Source organism: Euleptes europaea, chromosome 9, assembly GCF_029931775.1.
Source record: "Euleptes europaea isolate rEulEur1 chromosome 9, rEulEur1.hap1, whole genome shotgun sequence".
Taxonomy (NCBI): Eukaryota; Metazoa; Chordata; class Lepidosauria; order Squamata; family Sphaerodactylidae; genus Euleptes; species Euleptes europaea.
Genome location: NC_079320.1, coordinates 49,317,303 through 49,335,685, shown reverse-complemented (window position 1 = coordinate 49,335,685; position 18,383 = coordinate 49,317,303). Strand labels below are relative to the sequence as shown.

Here is an 18,383-nt window from a genome sequence, read left to right as displayed (position 1 = left end):
ATGAGGAACCAGGCTAATCCATAGGGGTTCTCCTGGTCTGAGGCCAGTCGAACCATAATAACTGATTCAGATCCAAATGCACATTGGTGTTTGCACAAGCTATGCACATAGCCTTCCTACTAGATCTGGGGTGTTTGCATTTTTTTCCGGCAGACAGAAGATACAGAATGCCTTTTCTAGAGCTGAGATACTGTTATAACAGCTTTAGTTGAGATATTATTGCCATATTTGTGTGTCCTAGGTTTACTCTTGCAGTTTTCCAAAATCAATTTTCTTTCACAATTCTACTGACTGCAGAACATAATACAGTTTAAGTGCTCTGTGTTTTCTTACTACCCACATGACTCCATCAAAGACTCACTTGGATTTCCATCTGTTCTTTTCTTAGCAATATGTATTGATGTCTAAAATGGGTTGGCAACAGACTGATATGATTTGAGGCTTTGGAGTGATTAATGGAAATAATTGAACACATTAATTTAGCAACAGCGAAAACTTTTAGTCTGCCCACGTTACGCACATGACTCCAGTAGGAATTCAACATGGGTATCTCCATGGTAGATTACAGACTTTTGTAGTTCTTTAGTAGATTCATTGATTGCAGAAAATGAGTCATAATAGGAAATGCAATATCTGTTGTGATTAAAAATGTTTACTGTAACCAGTTTTCTTGGAATTGATGATAGTTATGGGTTGGATCCAACCAGCTTTTTCACTCCCTCTTGCCCATTCTTTTCCTTACTTCAGCCCCCATCCCACATGGCTTTTGTACATGCAGTTCCCATGATCACAGCATTGCCTTTTTGGGTGGTAAGATGGGACTCGTCCTTTTTCACAAGCAGAAGAGTTAGCTGGATCCAACCCTATATCCTACTCCTTTTGTTCTGCCAAGTAATCTGTAGAATTTAAAGCATTTCATCTTTCTACAGCAACATAAGTTGTCCCAGTAAAAGATGACCATGCCACACGTGTTAGAAACATAATTCCAATAATGATAATGATAATTTAGCTATGTTTTATAGCAGAACCCTTCTCCCAAGAAGCTTACAAGCTAAAACAGTGAGGAATACAGAGCAGAGGGAGAAGAAGGTCTTCCACAACTACATTGGAGCCTTGAAGCTCGTTGCAATATCTGTGTAAAATAAAATATGACAAAGCTGGACCTTAAGTCATTTTACTTATATCAGTTCATGAATAATTATGAAGATCTAAACTATACCCTGCAATTAAAGAGTAAAATATTATGTGTCTCATTATGTTAGTGAGGGATGATCAGGACTAACAAATTTTCTCATAGGTGCTCTTTTATGTCCAGCTATTACACATGTACACTAATTTTGGAATATAGTTATTGGCATCAAAATGTCAGCATTTAGCAGCGCTTGTATCACACGTACTCCAGTATGCTTCAGTTTTTTGTCTATAATCCTTTCCTTCCCCAAGTACTGTAAGCATAATTGAGAACCACCATGCAGTTGCTAGAGTGCTCTTGGTTCTTAGACTATTACTAGTAATACTAACTGTTAGTTCTAGGGTTGTACAATTTTCTAAAAAAAAAAACAGTATTTTTCAGAGTTCAGAAAGGACCTAAATACTGGTATTTGTAGGTATTTGGGGGGGGGGTTGGGGTCTGGGTCATTCCTCCCCTTTTTTGGAATTCCATAATTATTCAGGGTCTGTTATTCCTTATGGAAGACTTTTTTCAGGGGGTGGGGGTGTTTTTGAATGAAATTACACCAGAATTACAGGAAACCTAGTGTTGCCTGTCCACTAAAGACACCCCCCCACACACACACACACAGATACACTCACACAAGTTTCAAGAAAATCGGACTGAGGAGTCCAATTCTATGGGCCCCTGAACAAAGTGCCCCCAGCCATCCTACTTGTCTCCATTGTTTCCTATGATCTATGATAGTAATAAAACTAAGTAAGAAAGTTTCCTATGGGGTGGAATTCAAAGAAACCAATAATCTAACAGACAAGGGCAACCATGGACCAGAAGCTTCCAAATGCAAACAAAACCAACAGACTCATCAGAACCAACATCAAACCAGAGAATCTGAGCAGAACTTAGGGTCAATGTGGCAAACCCAAAAGAACCAACAGCCCATTCACCACTGGTGCTCCTGTTCCCTCCCACCCCTGTGAAGACACAACAGTAGTACAGCATGCATGTTCCCTTATCTGCCTGTTCTTGTTTTAAATTGAAATTTTTGTCTACTTTCCTAACATCTCTTGTTCCAATTATATTTGTGTGTGTGTGTTTTTTTCTTTCTTTATGAGAGTGGCAGTAGCAACATTTTTGGCACTGTGCTCCTCCTAACATCTGATCCCTTTGCCTGGGACAGCTGTCTCCCTCCCCTCTGCACAATGGTAACCTGAAAGGGATTTTTTTTTTAAGCTGGTGAAGAAAAATAACTGTAAATTATGGCAAACAGTACATGTACAGCGATCTCCTCAAATTCTGGAATTATCGGTATTGCTGATGCATATGTACCAGTCTGCAGATAGGACCAGGTAATTGGAACACCACCATCTGCAGAGAATTTCAGATGGGAGACATTCATCATTATCCCTAAACATGACTCATGTTTACTCTTGTTACTGAGAGACAGATGGACAGTGGAACAGAATTGCCAATACAAGGTATTCTATTGTAGAATTATTGAAATGCGGTTGGATGTTTGAAGGATTCCTCCTATAGTGTGGGCCTAAGCATCTGGGACTAGGTAATGGATGACTTCCTCTTTTAGTCTGGTAAATAGCAATTCATGTATGTTGTCCATGACATGTAAAATTTATCTCCCTGTACGAAAGCTTTTCTAAACCAAAGGAGGATGGTTCTTTATTTCCTTTTCAGGTCATCAGTATGACTAAGATGTCTAACATATGAATTGTGTTTAGGGGAATTAGTGTAGTTGTTTTGGGGTGAGTAACTTTGGCCAGTTCACTTGCAAGGCTGCTCTAATCTGGTCCTTCACTTGATATCAATCCTTGCCTCCCACAGATTTTCTTCTCTAAAGAGCAGAGATGCATTTTGTCTCAGCATTCTGCAGGAAACATATTTTGTCTGAAAAATAATGGGAAGTCATAGCTCTCTCCAACATAATGAGAAGGATATGTTTTGGTACGCATACAAGAGTTGAGCTTCTGCTGTTCATCTTAACAGAGAAGCCCACAATAACAGGGTTTCCTTTCAAAGATGTCGGGATGTTTTATGTTAGAATAGTATGACATTTAGGGAGCAAGTATTTCCATATAATTGATAGAGCTCTGCTTTTTTGTTTAAATACACAAGTAAGTTGAACACTTGGAGCTAGTTGGAAGTTAGTTAGACTAGCAGAGTTTTAGCTATAGTTTTTGACCTCATTATATAATGGTTTTACAAAGCCAGAGAAAATCCAAGCATAACACTTTATTTATTTATACATTTTGAAACAGCAGAAAGTGAGGAAATGGAACAAACAATGGTGGCTTCAGGAAGTGTAAGCAACCCTTGGCAAGGAATTGAAGGTTTACTTCCTTTTTTCTAATTGTTCTTAAGTTTGCTGAACAAACTTGAAACAAATTTGAAGAACAAGATAAAAGCTACTATGTCTTATTAAAATTAAAGGTTTATCAGTTCCTTGTCCTATAGAGAACTGTGGGTTGTCTCCAACCAGCTTTTCCACTGGTGAAGGAAGAAGGAAACTTTGACCACCAAAAAGGCTATGAGACCTACATGAATAAAAGCCATATAGGATGGAGGTTATAGTAAAGAGGGAAATTGGTTGAGACTGAGTGACAGAGCTGGCTGGATCCAACCCTGTACCTTTAGGCCCCATCTGTATATGTGATCAATCTCTCCTGGCAGTAAAGCAGGTTTTTTTTTTTTAATATATACATATATTTAGTCACAAAAAGAGTTTTAATTTGACTTGAAATGTGAAAAGAAGGTTAGCCCTGGTAACATGCATCCAATGTTAATTTGAGATAGTACATAAGAACATGTCCACTCCCCTCTTAAAGCCATCCAAGTCGGCAGCCATCACTGCATCCCAGGGCAGGGAGTTCCACAATTTAACTATGCGTTGTGTGAAAAAATACTTCCTTTTATCTGTTTTGAATCTCTCACCCTCCAGCTTCATCAGATGACCTCGCATTCTGGTATTGTGAGAGAGGAAGAAAAACCTCTCCCTGTCCACTCTCTCCAAACCATGCATAATTTTATAGACCTCTATCATGTCACCGCTTAGCCGCCTTCTTTCCAAGCTAAACAGCCCTAAGTGTCTTAACCGCTCCTCATGGGACAGTTGCTCTAGTCCCCTAATCATTTTGGTTGCTCTTTTCTGCACCTTCTCAAGCTCTGTAATATCCTTTTTTAGGTGCGGTGACCAGAACTACATAGTCTCACCTGTGCTCTTTAAACAGTTGTAATTTGCAACCTGATCTGTGTTTTCTCAGAAGTAAAAAAACAAAACACCTGAGTTCAATAAGATTCCTTGTGAAGGCTTTTGGGATTGCTTGCTTAGTAACGTACTTCACTTTTGTACTTCTAAACCTGTGGTAGGACAAATTGGCAGGGTATCACCACTCACATGTTGCAATTTCTGCTGGAGTAAACTACCGGTGTTTATGAGGACAGGTATGACCATACTCTTTAGTTAGGGTTGCCAACTCTGGGTTGGGATATTCCTGGAGATATGGGGGTGAAGCCTGGGGAAATGGGGCTTGTGGAGGGGAGGGACCTCAGTGGGGTATAATGCCATAGAGCCTACCCTCCCAAAGCAGCCATTTTCTCCAGGGGAATTAACCTCTGCAGTCTGGAGATCAGTTGTAATTCTGGCAGATCTCCAGCCTCTGCCTGTAGGTTCACAACCCTTCCTTTAGTGTGGACATTTCCCCTCACAGGTGGTCTACAGCCAGTAAGGTTTGTGTGCTTATATGATTCTATTCCCTGACCGCCAGTAAAATAATCAGTAGGATGCTTGGTATTTTGTGCAGGCCTTGCCCTACTATGAAACAATGTTAATGAGTCAGCCAGCTTCCAATATCCATCTGTGTTTGTTGTTAAAAGCAATGGACCTTGTTCAAGCAATGGCTGATGCCTGAATTTTTGTTTCATGAGTGAAAATATCTAAGGTGCTGGCTCCGTGTGTTGACTCCCTAATATACTCATGATTACTTCTTCTAGTATAGGTTTCATATATAAGAACTATGATTGCAGTCCTTCGTCTAGTTACCATTTGGTTTCATGGCGACTTAAGTATGCATAATACCCATTGAAGTTAACGATGAAACCTTGTATATTCAAAATATAATCAGCATGATTGATTTGTAATTATCAAATACATTTATATGCTATAGTAAACATCACCACATTTTCCCAATGTACTATGCTCTGCTGGATGTAGAACTGAGATTAATTGCTAGGCTAAAGTATTGTTGTAGAATGAATGTGGAGAGCCATTACACATTTGATAATCTGAAGTGTAATTTGTGGAACATGAGTTTCCTATCACAAGACATTTTAAATAGATGATGTCCTTTAATTTTCATCCTTGACAAACCTGTCAATTACATGACTGCTTTTTGTAGCTTTGGGGTTTTTTTATTCCAAGTTCCTCTTTGGACATCTCAATTACTTATTAATTTTCAGATTCATACAAAGCAGCATGATACTTGTATTATACATCTATTTTTTTGTTCGCTGTGAAAATTGCTTCTTTGTAAGAAGCTTTTCTTGTCAATTATCCTGAAATGTTTACATATTTGGTTATCAAGATAATCCAGACTGCTGCATGGACACCAAAGAGTTAGGAATAAAAATGGCTTTGTTTTTGTTGTTTTGTTTTGTTTTAGTGCATGTACACAAATGCCCCAGTGCTTTTGTTTATTTATTTAAACTATTTATATCCTTTTTCATTTATCCAAATGAATCCAAGGTTGCTTGTAAAAAATTAAACCAGCATGTCAAATAAAAATCCAAATCAGACATAAATAGAATAGGAAAACCTCCTTTATTACCTAACTATCTGTACCAAAGCAAAACACTTCCACACATTTATTAAAAAGGTTATATCACAGGGAAGGGTCAACCACAGAAAAAGGCCTGTGAGTGGAGAGGGGCTGATCCCACCTACCTGTATGAAGAACAACCAGCAGGCTGTGATCAAAGGAGAGCATTTGCTGTATGGGTTCATATTGGGAGAGATGGTTCTTCGAGCATATGGGGACTGACAGCCCATTCCTGGAGCTGCGTCAGCCAGCGCCATGGAGCCCTCAAAGCTCCGTGGCCACTGCAGCGGGGTGGGGGGAGGAAGGTGTTTTTAAAAAGAAAAATAAGAAAATAAGAAAAGGGGAAAAGCCCCACTGAAAACTGATGCTGCACCAACAAAAAACTGGCGCAGCACTGCTGTTGTTGCTAAAGGGGGCATTCCTGGGGTGAAAGGGGTTAGGAAGCTGCCTACTGGCAGCTCCATCCCCTAGAATGCCCTGGGAACACCTCCCAGGACACCAGTGTAAAGATTTGTGCTGACAGGATGCTGTTGGGAGGCCGAGCCAGACTCCTAGGGCCGCTCTGCCATGGCAGTCCAGGGGGGCACTACAGTGGGGGAAAGGGGCACTACACCGGGTCCATGCTAGTTTGTACAGCGTAAGTGGTGCAGACACCGGCGTAGGGGTCACGGCGCCTCCTAAGCCCATTCGGCCCCCTAGCTCAGAAATGGGCTGTTAGCCAAAAAGGACTTTAAAGGTGAGCACCAGAATCTTTAATTGAACCCCAAACCATACTTGCAGTCAATAAAACGTTCTAATCACAAACTTAATATGTGCATGATGGCCAGCAACAAAGAGCAAATAGAATGTGATGGCACGGCTACTTGTTTAGCAGTGTGCAGGTGACACATTTGTTTACTGTGTTTTTGCCCCACCTTTTCTCTGAGAAGCTCAGCGTGGCATATATGATTTTTAAAAAATTATGCTCACAACAACCCTGGGAGGTAGATTAGGCTGTAAGAGATTGATTAGCGCAAGAGTGTACATAATTCTCCATGGTGAGTAGGAAGTAGAATTTGACTCCATCCAGGTCTAGGACAACACTTTAAGCACCATGTTGACTCTTAAGGATGGAACAGAGAGATCTAGTTGGTCCTACAAAGCTGCTGACTGTGGTCCCATTTATCCATACAAGCAACTGAAGTATATTTCAGCCTCCCTGCCACCCTATTTGCTGGCTATCCAGCAGACCTGCTTCTAGACTGCCAGCCGTGACATTAGGTTTGCTTTATGGTTCCAATTAGCTCGAAGGGCCTTTTCTAGATGTGTAGCATCTTCAAGCATTGTGTTGATACCAATATATTTGTTTCCTTTGTAGGCAGAACTGTCATGGCTGAATTCCTCTATTATGCAGAAGTCAGATTTCCAGACAGTCTTCAGTCTTTTGGTTTTTATTGCCGTCACAACAAGCTAATAACACTCACTTCTGGAGCAAAGCTTTGTATATGTATCCCCTTAGCAGAAATTTTACTGTACAAGTTAGCCCATATCAAATGTTAAGCAGTTCAATTATTTTCTTTCCTAGGTTTTTTTTTCCCCTTTCAGATACCAGAAAGTCAATTACAATTGTAAAATGAAGTCCAAAGAGCAGCCCGGAAATTCACAGTATAGTACATTGTTATGTCCCTACATAAGGTGCAATAATTTTGAACAGTTGCCTGCCTCTGATCTTTTATCTTCCAATTCAGAAGCAGAAACAGTAATGATTTGGCCTCAAACCTTTCTCCCTTATAATCTGTAGTGTGTATATGCAATTCCTTCCATGCAGAACTCTCAGTTTTGGAGGGGGGGAATTAAGTGAGATAGGTGCATTGCATTAAAGAGCTTGTATTTTCACAGTTGTGTTGTCTGGACTACCAAAGAACACTTGTTAGTGTGCCACGTTTGTGCCAGATAATCTATTCCTGCTGCCTACATTAAATGTAAAAAAAAATATGGCACTTCAAAATAATATATAGATATAAAACCTTCTATCACTACCTCTGCTCTAAAGGGGGGGGGGGGAAACTCACCCAAGAAGAATTAATTACTATGGTTACCTATTGTCAGCTGTGCGTTTGTTATCTGTGACCTATTTCACTGTTGTTTGTACCATCTCCACCTGCTGGCATACCTCCCAAATATTATTTATCCTTTTGGAAATCTGCTTTAAATTGACGTGATGTTTCTGCTTTATTCCTTTCTTGCCATCTTGTGTAAGGGAGCATCTGGTCAAGCAATTAGAAAAAAAATACAGAGTAGTGAATAAACATAATATTTGATCGCTGGGTCAAAATCCTTCATTTATAAGGCTAATACTCAATTGAAAAAGAAAAACCCAACAGACAATGCCTGTTAAAATTTGGATTCATGCACTTAGAGACTTCAAACATTATTTATTCTAAAGAGCTTCATCACAAGGATGGTTGGGAGAAGGATTGAAATAAAGCCATAAAGGAGTATTTTGCACACTAGGGGAAAGATTCATAGACTGTTTGGGGCCTGTTCTCACATGATACTTTTCCGTGAATTCATGGGTGTTTTCACCATAAATACGTTTTTAGGAACAGTGTAACTGTAGCTCACAGATGTCAGTTGTGGCAAATTGCTTGAACTGAAATTTAAACTTTTGATCACTAAAGATCATGGTAGATCTCACTTATGATATTCTGAAATAATGGAATTAATGGGATTTAGATGTTGGACTTATTGCAAAATATTATCTAGGTTAACACTGGAGTGATGGGACTTAATGCATTGATTTTAGCAGCCTGAAAGTTCTACATATGTAAAGCATAATTTCCTAGGAAACTGTTGGAATTTAGTTGCAATATAAGCAACACATTCTGTACTTCTGCTGTAAACATATTATTGGACTATATCAGAAAGAGAGCAAATGGGAAGAGGGTGTGACTGTCAATATATTTGATTCTCAATGTGGCCCCGTTTGTGGATACGTAAATTTGGAGACTGTGACCATGGACAGACAAGCAGATTTTTCTAGGACTGTTTTGGCCTTTGAGAGAGGATTAATTGGGCCCAGTTCTGACAGCAGGGTTGCTACTATTCGCCAGCAGCCACTCTACAAAAGCTATTGTAGTGGTTATAGTTTTGAACTATGATCTAGGAAACCCAGGTTAAAAATCCCACTCTACTGTGACTGCTCACTGGGTGACTGGGTCAGTCACAAACTCTCACCTAACCTACCTCACAGGGTTGTTGTGAGAATAAAATGGAGGCAAGAGGAATGATGTGAGCTGCTTTGGTTCTCCATTGTGGAGAAAAGTGGGAAATAATTGAAGTCAATATATAATATAGCTGAATATGGGGGGGGGCAGAAAAAAGGTAGTTTGGTTGGTGATTTGGGAAATGAAGAGAAATAAAGGAAAGGTGAAGGTGTGGGGGCTGTCCAAAGGAGAAAAATATGAAATAATATGGGGGGAATGCAGGAAAAAATGAAGTGCCCCCCCTCCTTGTTCATTTAGGCCAGACTCAGCCATCACTGCACAACTTGACTTTTTTCACAGGTGGAGGTTGCTGGGGGAGGGAAGGATGGCAAACTGAACACAGGAGGTCAGATAAAGATAGGTTGGCTGGTGGGTGGAAGGAGAGAAAGAAAGGAGGTAGAAATTGAGATTTCATATAACATTTGAAAGGAGGAGTCAGGAGAGGAGGAATCAACTCTTAAAAAGAATGCACTGCAAACAACCAAGTTTAGCCTGTGAAGGGAATTCACACAGCTGTTTTGTTGCTAGGAGATAAGGTCTGCAAAGAAAGCTCAGGTTTGCAGAAACAATGCCACATGAGGAATAGTCTTGGCGGTCAGCCAATGGACATATCACATGAAAGAGAAAGATTGCATTAAAGGTGGTTTGGGAAACCACGGATAGAAAAAAAATGGAGAACACAGAAGGAAAATAATTAGGTAACATGCTGAAAGGTACAAAAATTGCTGCACTTCGACAGAAACTGAGGGGAGAAGTCTGCTTGAATAGTCCCCAGACCCTGAACAATGGGCATCAATAGTGGTGTCTATTGTTTCTGTTGACGTTTGCTGGTAAATTGAACAAGTTCAACAGTTGTGATTTCTTTCTTCAGCTTTAGAAGAACGAACCTGAACTGTCTGTACTCAGTGTGAACCATTAAACATGAGACATTGTTTTAATTCCCTAGTCACCACTTCCAGTACTGTAAACTCAAAACTCAAAGAACATATGTTAGAAAATGATGATGTTGGTGTACAGAATGATGGCTGCCTTTGGATGTCGTAGAAGAAAAAAAGAAGGGAATAAAACCCAACCTAGAAAACAGAAGCTGGGTACCCAAGGCTGGGTAGAATAAAATATATAAATATATAATTAATGAAAATATAATTTATTGGAAGCGCTATGTCTAGATAAATGTTAAAATAGCACAATCACATTTCCTGAGGTTGATGTCTCTAGCCACATGCCAGACATGTTTCGGCCTATTTGGCCTTCATCAGTGGTCAATTAAAACCCATGTAATACCTGCACACATTTATAGAAATATATACATATACAAACAGTTTAAATCAAACCAGGCATGTATATAGGTTGTATACTATATTACCAATTACTCAAACATCTGGTAAAATTGACTCTAGTTGTAATACTAGTTTACATATGTCTCCCTTATACGATGTGTGCAGTTATCAACCTAGTGAAGCAAAGCCAAAACACGTCTGGCATGTGGTTAGAGACATCAACCTCAGGAAATGCCATTGTGCTATTTTAACGGGTTTTTAAAATAATTTTAATCTAGACATAGTGCTTCCAATAAATTATATTTTCATTAATTATATATTTATATATTTTATTTTACCCAACCTTGGATACCCAGCTTCTGTTTTCTAGGCTGGGTTTTATTCCCTTCTTTTTTCTTCTACCACTGTACTCAGGGGATTAAGTCCTACTGCCACAATGGCAAACAGGGATTTTCATGTTTTCAGTCTGCCTTTGGATGTCACAACACACAAAAGTGTGACTGTGACAGGCAGAATCACAGCTTGGTGCCATGCTCATGTATTTACCTCACTCCTATCACTTCCTTTATCACATCGCTCATGGAATGTGATTGAAGGCTATGAGGTTTGGGATGGCGTGAATCAAATTCCAATGTCATTCCAGTATCTGGGTGCAGGAATGTGGGTAAATTTGGGTTTGCTACTTTCCAACAAACTGGTATTTCCAAGCGATTGAACTAATGTTTGGAGTCCTGGTTTACTGGGAGCAGAACTCTAATTTGCTGCGTTGCCTGTGTTTAGATGTTGTGGCAAATAGCAGCTTCCCTAACCAGTAAGGTTGCCAACTGCCAGGTACTGGCTGGAGATCTCCTGCTATTACAACTGATCTTCAGCCGATAGAGATCAGTTCACCTGGAGAAAATGGCTGCTTTGGCAATTGGACTCTATGGCATTGAAGTCCCTCCCTTCCCCAAACCCCACCCTCCTCAGGCTACACCCCAAAAACCTCCTGCTGGTGGCAAAGAGGGACCTAGCAACTGTACTAACCAGAAGCCTTCAGTTTTGCTCTGTGTGCATTGGGGGAAAAGGGGGGGATTAGTGTACGAGCACAGCAACAGGCTGTGTTTGGGTCCTCTGTTTAGGATAACATCTCAATATAGGCTGTTTATTAGATCTGTATTGTTCCAGACCGGGTGTGTGTGTGAAGACCCTCGAATGAGCATAGTCTAAACAAGAAACCTTGCATGTGGATTAAATGAGCATGGAGGAGAGGTCTATCAGTGGCTACTAGCCATGGTGACCAAAGGGAACCTCCACATTCCGAAGCAATAAACCTCTGAATGCCATTGCCAGGAGGCAGCATCAGAGGAAGGCCTTGGCCTCTTTGTCCAGTTGTTGGCCCTCCAGAGTAACTGGTTGGTTTACTGTGTGAGACAGGATGCTGGACTAGATGGGCTACTGCTCTGATCCAGCAGGGCTCTTCCTATGTTCTGAAACCGACATTTCTTTTGTCTTGTTAAAAAAAGAAAAGAAAGTAAAAAACACTGTTAAGGGACAGGACCCTAGAAGTATTTATATTACAGTTAATCGTGTTAACCCAAGTCCTTACTTTTCTGCTTGTGTAGAAAGGATAACATGGATCAGGGTGAAGGCACTGGCATTGGGAGAGTTGCCGCTTCCTGCTCATTATTTCCCTAGTTGAAAACAACTTCCCCAACTGCTTTAAGCCACAAAAGGGCAAAAAGACTGATGCCCATATTATGTCTATCTTTTTCCTGCTGGTTTTGAAAGCAGCTGGGAGGTTTTCAATCGGGGAGATTTTTCAAGGGGCAGGGCTAATCAACCCCTCCAGTGCCTCAGCCCCTGATCCCGGTTACTTTTCGACATTACATTAGATGTTGGGGATCTGATCCCAGATTTGATCTGATCACCCTGCAAACTTTGGTCTTCTGTCAAGTGCCTGATGGGTATAGAGAAAATAAGGTGGCATCTGTTACATGTGTCAGAGGAACTGCGCAAATGTGTCAACAGCCATGAGAAGCAGGGAGATATTTACCTGTGGCACATCATTTTGTAGATTGTCTGTGTTTTTCTAATTGGGGATGCCTATAGGCTTTCATAATAGGATATTACAAGCCAATATGACAGTATTTGATTCATGCATGCTCTGCATGTTTTCGATTTTAAAATACATATTGTTGCAAGATTAAATTATGCCAGCTGTTGTTAATTTCTGATTAGAAATCATCCAGCGTATAGTGTAAGGGAATGTATATGCAGTCATGATTACTAGGCACAATGGATTTAATTTCTGCCTGAATGCTGTTCAGCATTAGTCATAGAAAATTACTATCAGAATGGACATGTCCCTACTGTTTGTTTATACAGCACAAGACCCATGTTGGATCTTGTACAGATGAATTACACTTTGTCTAATTGTATTAAAGGTACTTAGCAGGCATATTTGTATGAGGGCTAAATGGCATCATTAAATACTGACAAATGGTTGATTTCCTCATTTTATTAGCCTGCTGTCCATATTGGATATTTTATAGCAATTTTCTTGCACATATAATATTTGCCCTGTCACTTTGCAGCTCTCTGGTAGCCACCTGTGAATGTTGGGGTTTCTCCCCCTTGGATAAGAGAATGGCTGCTGCCATTTGATGGTGAGATTTAGGAAGCTCTTGAATTGAACGGAGCTTATAGACTTTCTGCTACCAAATATGAATGAGAACTGTTTGAGTCTGACAGCTTCTGCAAACGTGCTTTAAGGAATTGTTGGAAAATCTTATAGTCAGTAGTAAAGCTGGGTAACCATTCAACCAATATGAAATTGGCTCTGCCTTTTTGAGCCTTTCTTTAAAACTCTCAAAAACTGCAGGCTTTTTCTAAGAATTCTTCACAATTTGGAAAGGCCTATCCCTTGGGCATTTTTCATTTTCAGCAGCTCTCTGCTCCCCAAGTTTCCCAAACTTAACAAGAAACTGAGAGGGAGGCAGAAGAGGGGAAAGGCAACTGTAAAAAAAAAAAAAGAGAAAATTGAAAATGCAGTCAGCTATAATGAATGCATGGGAGGGAAGGCAGCATGGTGTAGACAGATCTCATCAGATCTCGGAAGTTAAGCAGGGTCAGTACTTGGAAGAGAGACTTCCAGGGAAGACTGAGAATGTTTAACAGCGCATTCCTGAAAGGAATGCCCGAGCCGGGCTTAGGAGGCAAACTGGCAGCGTTGCCTCCTAAAGAGGTTTCGGCACAGCCAAAACTTCTGCCCGGCACCAAAAACCTATAGGGTTGCATGGGAGATACGCCAGCTAAAAGCTTATAGCTAAAAGCTGGCGTATCTTTACAAAAATAAAAAGGGGTGTTCCCAAGCCAAAAGTGCTCGGGAGGACGACTAACTTCGGCCTTACCCCACAGCCAGCGCCGTTACGCCCCGGGAACGCCTCCTGGGGTGCCGGAACGCTCCGGGAACACATCCTAGGGAGTCAGAACGCCTCCCGGCTCGCCGCCATGGCCTGTGCCGGTGGCCGGAGGCGGGCGGTTGGTGGCGGTAGTCGGGGAGCGGCACCCAGCCCTACACACTGGTGCTAGGGCCATTAATGCCAGCGTGCACCTTCCGGGTGCTGGCGGTGTGGGCCCCTGCGCTGGCGGGGGCCGTAGTCAGCCTCCTAAGGGCTTTGGGCCCATTTTTCAGGAATGGGCCCTAAGTGGCCCAAGGTCACCCAGTGACCTTCCATGGTAGAGGGGTGGAAGCTGGTTTCCTAGTCTGAAACTCTAACCACTACATAGCACTCGCTTTTGTGGAGTGGCTGCTATTGAACAGTAGCAATCAGCCAATCTTGGGTAAGTTATGCAAGTCGTGTGGTAGCAAATCATTCCTGTGGTTGCTGCCAGGCCTGACACCAGTTAGTTCTCCCTCAAATGCCAAAACAGACTGGAAAGAACCCTGCCCCCTCCCCCCTGTCTTTTACTAACAGAAACCAAGGCTTGAAGATGGGCTATACTGTTGTTGCCTAGTCTACTAAGGGCATTGCAGTACAGGTGCTGCTTCTATTATTTGGGTTTTTACTCTCCCCCCTTTTTAAGATTTCAGATTATTCTGCAAACCTGGGGCTTTGGGGGGCATGGTAGAAAGATATGTCTTGTCTATTCATGGGTCCAGTCTATACACATATGTAGGCACATTGGGAATGAGATATGTAGATGCTTACAGTATATTAGATAGAAGAACTGTGGCTGCACTATATCATTATCTTTCCTCCTGCTGTACTATGAGATCTACAGTGTATCATTATCTATTCAAGTAAACCTTTCTTAGTACTCTCCTTGGTGCTGTTTTGGAGGTTCATTAATCCATCCTGATCTACTGTATAGATACTGGCACACAGGAAGCTTAAGTGTGCAATGCATTTCTGTTCTTCCCATTGTCAGTAAACAAAACACCTTTTAAAACTCCCAGGGTTTGTGGATGGATGTAGTCAGCTGGCAGGAGCAAACCACGTGGAGAACAAGGGAGCAGAATTCAGGAAGTCCTGCTGTGGGTGTGGATGTGTCCTGAATGCAGAACCACGCTGTCTGGATTGCACAGCTGACATTCGGGAGACCAAATTGCTTTTCCCAACTAAGTCTGACTTTTTGGGGGGGGGGGTATTAAGTATGAATTATAGGCATTCTCACTACTTAAATAAGGTGTACAAAAAATTGTTGAAGTTGTGAGGGAATGTAACTTTTGAAATAAAGGGTAGGAGACTGATCAGGACAAAGGGCAGAGTCCAAATAGGGCTTTTTATAAAAGGTTTGATTCATGTAAGCAGTTACATACGCTGCACCCACCGCTAAAAAATGCATTTGCATGTAATAGGAAGCCACCATTTTCACCAAAACATAATCCAAATTAAAACTGCATCACATGCACATGGCAAGAAGTAAAAATGCATGCAGAGCAGATAAGTCCAGCTGCAGAAAATATATCAGGTCTCATGTATAATACACATATACATAGCAGCATACTAGACAATATTAACCCAGTTTTCATTTGGGGAACTCTTAGGAATTACTAGGCCCAAAACCAATAAATGAATCCCTATCACAGAGCTCACCATTCAAGAATGGAAACTAAATTTAACATCCAAAACAGTTTACTCATTTTGCAGAGCATCACTCCAGAGTCTTCAAAATATTACACAGAGATAAAGAGAAATGCTCTCACACCCTCTCTCTCTCTCTCTCTCTCTCTCTCTCTCTCTCTCTCTCTCACACACACACACACACACACACACACACACAAAATGATGACAGAAGTATAGGGTTGCCAACCTCCAGGTTGTTAGCAAACCGAAAACAGCAACAAACTGCAAAACAATTCTCATTTATGCTACATAAAGCATATAGCGATACATTCAGTATCCGTTACATTAATAGACAATGTCCACAATTACATGTATAGCCACAACAAGAGGATCGTACAGTCCTAGAATAATAACTAGGAAAGTGTCCTCTTCAAGAGGTAAGGTGATAAAACGATTCGACACAAGTCCGGTTTCCTTTCTGTTTCGGCTTATGATAACAGCCTTCCTCAGGGGCCACTATATAAACAAAATAACGATGTGCAGTATGACGGCATAAATAATACATTATAAACATGCTTACTCAAAGAAAAAAATATTTTAAATGTCAAAGTACTTACACGCTAGCTGTAAATTACAATGCTTCCGCGTTGGCAAAGTAGCCGTGTTACCAACCCAACTAAATAGAGTACAGTCACGTGAGTACAGAGTGCGACTCGATTTTAACAATTTAAAGATACAGAGTTCTAAATGTGCTAAAAACACCATAGCTGACACTTACACAGTTCTACGAATGCATCAGACAATATTTTTAAGTTCTTATAGATAGCATGTTAAGTCCAGCGCAGTATTTAAGCCTTTAGGATACAGTGTGTCAAAAAGTTGAATGTATTTAGATTCTTGACGTTTCAGAACCAGGTCAAGATCGACTCTGTCATGATTGTGTGTGCTAACAAAACGCCATAACACAAAAAAGGACAAGTCCTCATCAGAATGATTTTTTTCAAGAAAACGTGGTGTTAAAGGCGCCTCAGCTACTCGATTCCTCAATCTAGACCTGTGCTCGCTGATGCAATATTTTATGGGCCTCGATGTTTTGCCAATGTACCAATAATGGCATGTGCAGATTACACAATAAATCAAATTACGTGAATCACAATTGTTGAAACTGCGTATGGTAAAGATTTTCCCTGTGGTTGAATTGGTAATTTCTTTCACAGTCAGCATAAATCTACAGCTTAGGCAAGAGCCACATCTATAATTACCATTGGGTAGGTTTGACTTGGTGCCCTTGCGAAAAGTATTTTGTACAAGCATGTCCCTAAAGGATCTCGTGCGTTTATATGCCACACGAGGTGGCAATGCACATCCTGGTAAATGTTGTACCAGGTGCCAGTGTCTATAGATTACTTGCCGAATTAGGGGAGACATTGATGTGTACTGCAACACACAAGTAAGGCGTTCATCCTTCTGGGTAGGTGATTCTACAAGTAGCTCTGCTCTGGGTTTCAACTGGGCTTTACATTTTGCCCGTTCTATCACATGTGCTGGATAACCTCGATGTCGTAAATCTTGCGTAAACCGCCTCATGGAGTGATTATAGTCTGAATCTTCAGATGAGTTCCTTTTAAGTCTTAAGAATTGGCTAAAAGGAAGATTATTCTTCAGGTGGAGCGGATGGAAAGAGTCATAGTGCAGAAAGGTATTCCATGCCATTGGTTTAGTGTAAGGACAGACACCTAAATTACCGTCAAGTTTCTTATATACGGTAACATCTAAATATGGGATAGCTGTGTTGTTGTATTCCCCACTAAGGGTGATATTAGGATCTTGCAAATTAATCCAGTTGCAAAAATCGTGAAAGCTGTGTGTGTCAGTCATGACCAGGAACAAATCATCCACGTACCTAACATACGAAATGATATTTTTACTAAATGGGTTGTTATGTAGAATGTGTGCATGCTCAAAGGCCACCATGTATATGTTGGCTAGAGACGGGGCACATGCGCTGCCCATGGCAACCCCATGAGTCTGCATATAGAATGTGTTGTCATATACAAAATAATTTTTCTCTGTTACAATATCCGATAAATTCAATAAAAATTGAGTAGGGGGTTGCAAGGACGGGCGGGTATCAAGAAGTGTCGCAATTATTGTCCGTACCTCGTCCATTGGTACATTAGTGTAGAGGGCGTTAACATCTAACATACACAATATTAAATTTAAAGGGACCTTCACTTGTTCTATTCTAGTGATGAAGTGTCTAGTATCTTTGATGTAGGCGCTCGTTGCCATAGTAAAAGTATTGAGAAAGGACTCTAGATATTTAGCTAGTGGTTCTAGCACGGAGGAAATCCCTGCCACAATGGGTCTACCCAAAGGTGGGCGTGTGGGTTTGTGAATTTTAGGTAGGATGTAGAATTTTGGTATTTTCGGGAATTCATTATAAAGAAACTCTGCCGTTTCTTTCGATATGTGGTCACTTGCCAAAGCTTCATTGATCACTGTGCGGATGATAAGTTGTATTTCATCCGTCGGATAATGGGACAATTTTTGATAGAATTGATTATTGTTAAGCTGTCTGTAGATTTCACTATTATAATCTTCAACGGACAAAACAACTATGGCCCCGCCCTTATCAGCCGGTTTCACCACAATATCGGGTTGGTTGGCCAATTTAGTGACAATATCCCAATCCTGTTTAGGTAAATTATGCCTCCTATGCAACTTCTGCTGTTCCAATTTACTGATGTCCCGACTCACCACATTATTAAAGGTAGCAATGTGGTGGTCATAAGATGGAGGTGTAT

At 40.9% G+C, this 18,383-nt stretch overlaps 1 protein-coding gene across 2 annotated transcripts in view; it reads left to right on the top strand.

The window, feature by feature from the left end:
• The window catches only part of FSTL5 (follistatin like 5), a 383,938-nt gene that overhangs the window by 112,892 nt on the left and 252,663 nt on the right, over nt 1-18,383 (top strand). The window lies entirely within an intron of this gene.